The 6,517-nt window shown below is 44.0% G+C and overlaps 1 protein-coding gene across 6 annotated transcripts in view; it reads left to right on the top strand.

Annotated features, from left to right (window-relative positions):
- The first annotated feature begins 12 nt into the window (after positions 1-12).
- MTUS1 (microtubule associated scaffold protein 1) overlaps positions 13-6,517 on the top strand; it is a 170,301-nt gene continuing 163,796 nt past the window's right edge. For 3 of the 6 annotated variants that reach the window (XM_010374481.2, XM_010374478.2, XM_010374480.2), the window contains exon 1: positions 285-448. The gene's annotated coding sequence lies outside the window, so the exon portion shown is untranslated. Of the gene's footprint in view, positions 48-284; positions 449-507; positions 915-6,517 lie in introns of those variants that run through there. The other 3 variants (XM_010374479.2, XM_030937665.1, XM_030937666.1) reach the window with 3 other exon arrangements.

The raw sequence follows: 6,517 nt of genomic DNA, 5'->3' as shown, positions 1-6,517 counted from the left end.
GCGCGCGCTGAGGGCGGGAGCGGCCAGGCGGAGTCCAGCGCCCCAAGGTACGGTCTCGCACGTCATTCAGGTTCCCGGGACGGCCGCTCCCTGGGGCGGCGGCTGGCCTTGGTCTCCCGCCGCGAGCCGCTGGAGGGGAGCCTTCGGAGGGAGCCGCCGCGGGTTGGGGCGGGAGGCCGGAGTTCGGCTATTTACAAGTTTCCCGAACTCCCCGCCCTGTTCCACCCCCTGGCGGCCCCGGAGGCGGGGAGGCGGGGAGGCCGGGGCTCCGGGTCCCTCCTGATAGCCGTCGCAGGGCTGGGGTGGTGCCGCGCCGCGCGCCCCCAGGTGCAGACGCCGCCCCCGAAACCTCCGGGGCGGGTCCGCGGCGACCCCGCCAGCGGTCCAAAGGGCGCCCGCGCTCCCCGCCGCTGCGTCTCTGCTCCCGGAGCGCTTGAAGGAGCTGCGGGTAAGTGCGGGCTGGGGACTGTTCCCGCTGCCCCGCGGCCGGGGTGGAGAGGGGACAGGCGAGCGCGCCGCTCAGGGTGACGGGACCGGTCCCCGGGGAGGGGAGGGGGCGTTCCGGGAGCTTGGGGGCTGAAGCTGGGGCGGGGAGGGAAGGGGGTGGCAGTGCCGGCGGAGCGGAGGCGGGTCTCACGTGGGCCAGCGCGGAGCCTGCGGAAGGGACGGATGCGGATCTCGTTGCTGTCACCTTGAAAGTGACCGAGGAGCTTGACGGTGCACTCCTTACGCCGCCCACCCGGGCCCGGCGGTCCCAGCCTTCTCACTGGGTCCCTTCTCAGCGGAAGCAAGCGGGGCCGAGAAAGCGGGTTGAATGGGGTTGCTGCAGGTCCCAAGACCCCTCGCCGCGCCTCGCTACTTTCTGCAGCTCGTTTGCACTTTTCACGCTCTAGAAAAATCCACTCTTAATTAAGGTGACCTTATTGATTACTCTATAGCACTTAGTAGACTTAGGTGTTTACTGACGAACCTTTTTCTTTTTTGAAGACGTACTCCTTTCTACCAAGTTGTTTGTTGATTTTGACTTGGAGTAATTTGGGCCTAGGAAGGAAGAGGTTAATTCTTCATTTAGCCTGCGTAGTTACACATACTCTGTTAAAGACTGTTTATTGGAAATAGTGTTCTAAGAAAGGAAATCCAGTGTGTTTTGTTTGTTTCAATGAAACCAAAGTCTTAGGCAAAACGGTGGGTGAAAGCTTTCAAGTTTTACCAGGTGCAGGTGATTAGAAGTCAATCATCACTAAATCACAGCGCTGGGGCTGGAGGGTGGGAGTGGGGGTGTTAGGGATTGGATTTCAGAAGGAAGGGAGGCAATGCAGGAGGGAGGGGATTAAAAAAGAGAGTCATTACTTCCTGGGAACCAGTGACCTCTTTAAGGAGGCTGTATAGAAGATAACAGTGCATGGATAACTTTAAAAGGAATTTAATAAACAGAATTGCAATTCTGTAGACAAGTTTCTTTTTCAGAGATGATTAGGGCAGGAAATGGACAATTTAAATTAAAATGGTGATATCCTGTTAGTACAGTGCTTTACAGTGTAGAAAGTGCTGTTACAGATTTTTTTTTCCTTAGGCAGTATATTTCATTAGGAAAGCTATACAAAGAAAACATTAGAACTACATGCTTGTCCTTAAAACCAAAACTAAAATCCTTAGAAGTGGAATTTAGTTTAAAATAATATGTAGTTATTTATGTAGCTTGCACCAACTTTTTTCACCTATTCTTTATCAGGTTTATGAAGAGAAAATAGTTTTTGGTAGATCTGCTTGGTAGAAAATCATGCTTGGAACAAAGCCTTTTAATTATATGTCAATAAGTCAAGGTTACATTTTGGAGTATAATAGGGTAATAAAATTCTAGATAAATACCTTATAATTTTTGGAAACTAACCTGTAGTTATTAGACTCAAGCATTTAAAAAGCCTGTTACTTAATAGCGCTGGTCTGTTAACCTTGTTTGTTTTGATTTCAAAAGTAATCCATGCTTGCTGTATAAAAATAGGTAGATTGGCCGGGCGCGGTGGCTCAAGCCTGTAATCCCAGCACTTTGGGAGGCCAAGACGGGCGGATCACGAGGTCAGGAGATCGAGACCATCCTGGCTAACACGGTGAAACCCCGTCTCTACTAAAAAATACAAAAAACTAGCCGGGCGAGGTGGCGGGCGCCTGTAGTCCCAGCTACTCGGGAGGTTGAGGCAGGAGAATGGCATAAACCCAGGAGGCGGAGCTTGCAGTGAGCTGAGATCCGGCCACTGTACTCCAGCCTGGGTGACAGAGCGAGACTCCGTCTCAAAAAAAAAAAAAAAAAAAAAAAAAATAGGTAGATTGAGAAAAGTGAGTTAAGCAATTTCATCAAAGAGAATCACAGTTAATATTTCAGAAAATACTTGTTAATCTATAGAAAATATTTTTTTACAGTTATATAGTTTACCTAAATATACTATTGCATGCTAGGTTTTTTGCTGCTTAATATATCATGAAAAATTTTCCATGTCATTAAATCTTCAAAAATCTTCGTGGTTACTTAATATTACATTACATAGATGTATCAAACTGTTTTTCATTTATTTCCACTTACTATTACTAATATACTTTTGCAACAAATACCTTTCAAAACTTTATATGTGCAAGGTTAATATCCTTAGATCTAGCCCTTGAAATACAGTTGTTAGTTGGAAGATCTCCTCATACATATTGATCATTTGCTTTCCAAAAAATGTTTAACCAAATTATGTTCCCACCAGCACTCTAAGAATACTGGTGTTACCATATTCTTGTCGTCATGGAGAATCATCCTTAAAAGGAAAAAAAAAATTCTTCCCAGTTTTGTAGGTGAACAGTGCTTTCTCTATATTTCAACTTTGATTACAGATGATTTGAACACCAAAGAAATCTAGTTGTTTTCCATTTTGAAATTTAACATAATGCCAGATTTTTCTCCTGGGATATTAGTTTTTTCCATTAATTCATAGGAACCTTTTATGGATTGATAGTAAATCTTTGCCATTCATATTGCAGATACTTTTCCCTTTTTATCTTTGCTCTATATATTTACAGTGTTTTTGACAAACACAAGTTTCTTTAATGTTGATAAATGTGTTGAGTATCTCAAAACATAGTTTTTAACACTTCTAAATCTTAGCTTCAGAACTATATGTGACTGGTAGAAGATTTTAAAAAAATTTTCCAGCCGGGTGCAGTGGCTCACACCTCTAATCCCAGCACTTTGGGAGGCCGAGGCGGGTGGATCACAAGGTCAGGGGTTCGAGACCAGCCTGGGCAACATGGTGAAACCCCGTCTCTACTAAAGATACAAAAATTTAGCTGGGTGTGGTGGTGTGCACCTGTAATCTCAGCTACTTGGGAGGCTGAGGCAGGAGAATCGCTTGAACCTGGGAGGCGGAGGCTGCAGTGAGCCGAGATCACTCCAGTGCACTCCAGCCTGGGTGACAGGTCAAAACTCTGTCTCAAAAAAAAAAAAGAATAAAAGAAAATAGAAAACAAATCCCCCAAATTCTGAATTAGAATCTTTTCAAATTCATTACAAGAACTTCCATATCCTGGAGTAGAGACTGTTGCAAAACTAATTGCATTTGTTGATGAGAAACCATTGGACTTGGTATATACTATTAGGAACAGCATCCTTTGAAATCAGAGCAGAAAGTTTTAAATCCCAAAGATTGAATGTTTTCAGATCTGTTATTCTGTGATTATACAAAGTAGGCTCACACTCCATTTATTTTCAGTAATCTATTTGTAGTATTTTGCTAGATTCTTCTTTTTATAGTCATTATTGTGGTTTCATACGGACTTGTTGATAATGAGTCTTGTCTTGATGTCCAGACAAATGTACTGTATATGTAGTTTAAAAATTTCCTGGATTAATTTCCAACACTGCTACTCAGCAAACTATTTATTTGAGGGGGGGGAAACACATCCTCCTGATTTCTCAAAGTTGAGTTCTTTGTCTGTGTTGTGAAAGCTTAAATACACCCTGAAAGGCCTCACTGAAAGAAGTGTGTTCTCTATCAGAGCCTGAGTCCCTTTTATTTCCCAAGCTTCCAGCATAAGAGTAAGCAATAGGACCGTATGTGAGCCATAAGGATGAAATTGGAGTTCAGGGTCTTTGTGCTTAGGGGCACTTAAAAATGACCTCAGTCTTTCTCTGGAGGAAGGCAGGCCCCGGAGGAAGGCGACCACTTAGCAGTGGGTACAGTGGTGACTGTGGCCTCTTGAGGAGGATGAGTGATCCCACCCTGCAGGAAATGAAGGCCTAGATGGGATGGTATGAACTTAGCTAGCTTGAAATCTGGCCCCAAAAAGCCTCCTCTGACCAGGAAGTCTCTGTACCTGGTTTAGGATGGTCCAGTATAACCAGGAGTTGAGTTTGACTTGTAATGTCTTCTTATTTTATTATTTTATTTTATTTTATTTATTTTATTTTATTTTTTGAGACAGAATATTGCTCTGTCACCCAGACTGGAATATAATATGATCATAGCTTACTGCAGCCTTCACGTCCCAGGCTCAAGTGATCCTCCCACCTCTGCCTCCTGAGCATCTGGGACTACAGGTATGTGCCATCATGCCTGGCTAATTTTTGTATTTTTTTGTAGAGACAAAGTTTCGTCGTGTTGCCCAGGCTGGATTTGAAATCTGGGCTTGAGCAAATCCTGCCACTTCAGCCTCCCATAGTGCTAGGATTATAGGCATGAGCCACCGCCCCCAACCCAAACATTTCTTTCTTTCTTTCTTTCTTTCTTTTTTTTTTTATTGAGATGGAGTCTCACTCTGTCACCCAGGTTGGAGGTGCAGTGGTGCGATCTCGGCTCACTGCAACCCCCACCTCCCAGGTTCAAGTGATTCTCCTGCCTCAGCCTCCTGAGTAGCTGGGATTACATGTGTGCGCCACCTTGCCTGGCTAATTTTTGTATTTTTAGTAGAGACAGGGTTTCACCATGTTGGCCAAGCTGGTCTCGAACTCCTGACCTCAGGTGATTGCCTATCTCAGCGTCCCAAAGTGCTGGGATTACAAGTGTGAGCCACTGTGTCTGGCCTAAAAGTCCGGCCTTAAAATTTATTTCTAAACCAATTTTCTGTAGATGATTGCCCTGATGATGGTTATTTATTTATTTTCTTAGAGAAAAATCCCTCAGTAATCTTTGAAATTACTCTTGGATATGGGGCAGTTTTCCATCATGACATTAGTGCATGACTTTTTCATGTTCACTTGGCTTAGATGGTAAAAAAGACTGCCATTTTGGAGATGACAAATTTGGGGGCTCTTTGCCATGTGGATACACAGGATAAAACTTCATTTTCATACGCTATAAGCAGATTGGCAACTTGTGATTGCCCTGATACATAAATGTTGCACAATCAAGGAAGAAAGGGTGGGTTTTCTGAACAAATTTTGAGTGTAAACAAGGTCGAACTTGGAAGTGCTTCACTTAAGTAAATAGCTTTCAGCTACTTCAGAAGTACGTATTTGCATATAAATCTTGATTACAAAATAACTTTGTTCATTAAAGCTTAGACTTTAAGCTGTATATTGTAAAGTAATAAAAATGTATTTATTCAAAGGTAAACTGCATTTAAATCTTGCTAGCAGGCCCCTGTCTAAATTAAGAATGTTCTTGCCTGCACACTAGTTACATATTTTCATTCTAACCTAGAAACTTTAGTTTTGAAATTGTAAAATTAAGTAAAGATAATCTTAAGGTCACTTCAGGTTTCTCATGAGGAAACATGTTTACTTTTGGAGTGGCATTGATGAGAATCTTTTTGAGCAGTGAAAGGTGATGAAGTGCAGGTCCTGAGTTTCTCAGACTAGCTGGGAAGGGCAAAGGGTTGCAAGGAGGCCGCACCTCCTGGGAGTGGAGTTTGCCCTGAAATTGCACTGATTTCAGATTTCAGTGAGGTTGTGTGGAGTGGAAAGGGAGGCTTGACAAGCTCGTAGGTTTTCCTTAGACTTTAAGCTCCATACTGAAGAGTAATAAAAATGTATTTATTTTAAAATGAGCTACATTTAAGCCTTGCTAGCAGACCCATATCTAAATTAAGTATGTTCTTGGGGCTGGGCATGGTGGCTCATGCCTGTAATCCCAGCACTTTGGGAGGCCAAGCTGAGTGGATCACTTGAGGTCAGGAATTCTAGACTACCCTAGCCAACATGGTGAAACCCCATCTCTACTACAAATACGAAAAATTAGCTGGGTGTGGTCACAGGTGCCTGTAATCCCAGCCACTGGGGAGGCCAAGGCAGGAGAATTGCTTGAACCCAATTCTCCTGGAGGTTGCAGCGAGCCGAGATCACACCACTGCCCTCCAGCCTGGCCAACAGAGTGAGACCCTCTCAAAAAAAAAAAAAAAAAAATGTTCTTGGGCCTGGCTCAGTGGCTTACACTTCTAATCCCAGCAATTTGGGAGGCCAAGACAGGTGGATCCCCTGAGGTCAGGAATTTGAGACCAGCTTGGCTAACATGGTGAAACCCCATCTCTATTAAAAATACAAAAG

Source organism: Rhinopithecus roxellana, chromosome 9 (assembly GCF_007565055.1).
Source record: "Rhinopithecus roxellana isolate Shanxi Qingling chromosome 9, ASM756505v1, whole genome shotgun sequence".
NCBI classification, from domain to species: Eukaryota; Metazoa; Chordata; class Mammalia; order Primates; family Cercopithecidae; genus Rhinopithecus; species Rhinopithecus roxellana.
This window is presented reverse-complemented; position numbering and strand designations above follow the sequence as displayed.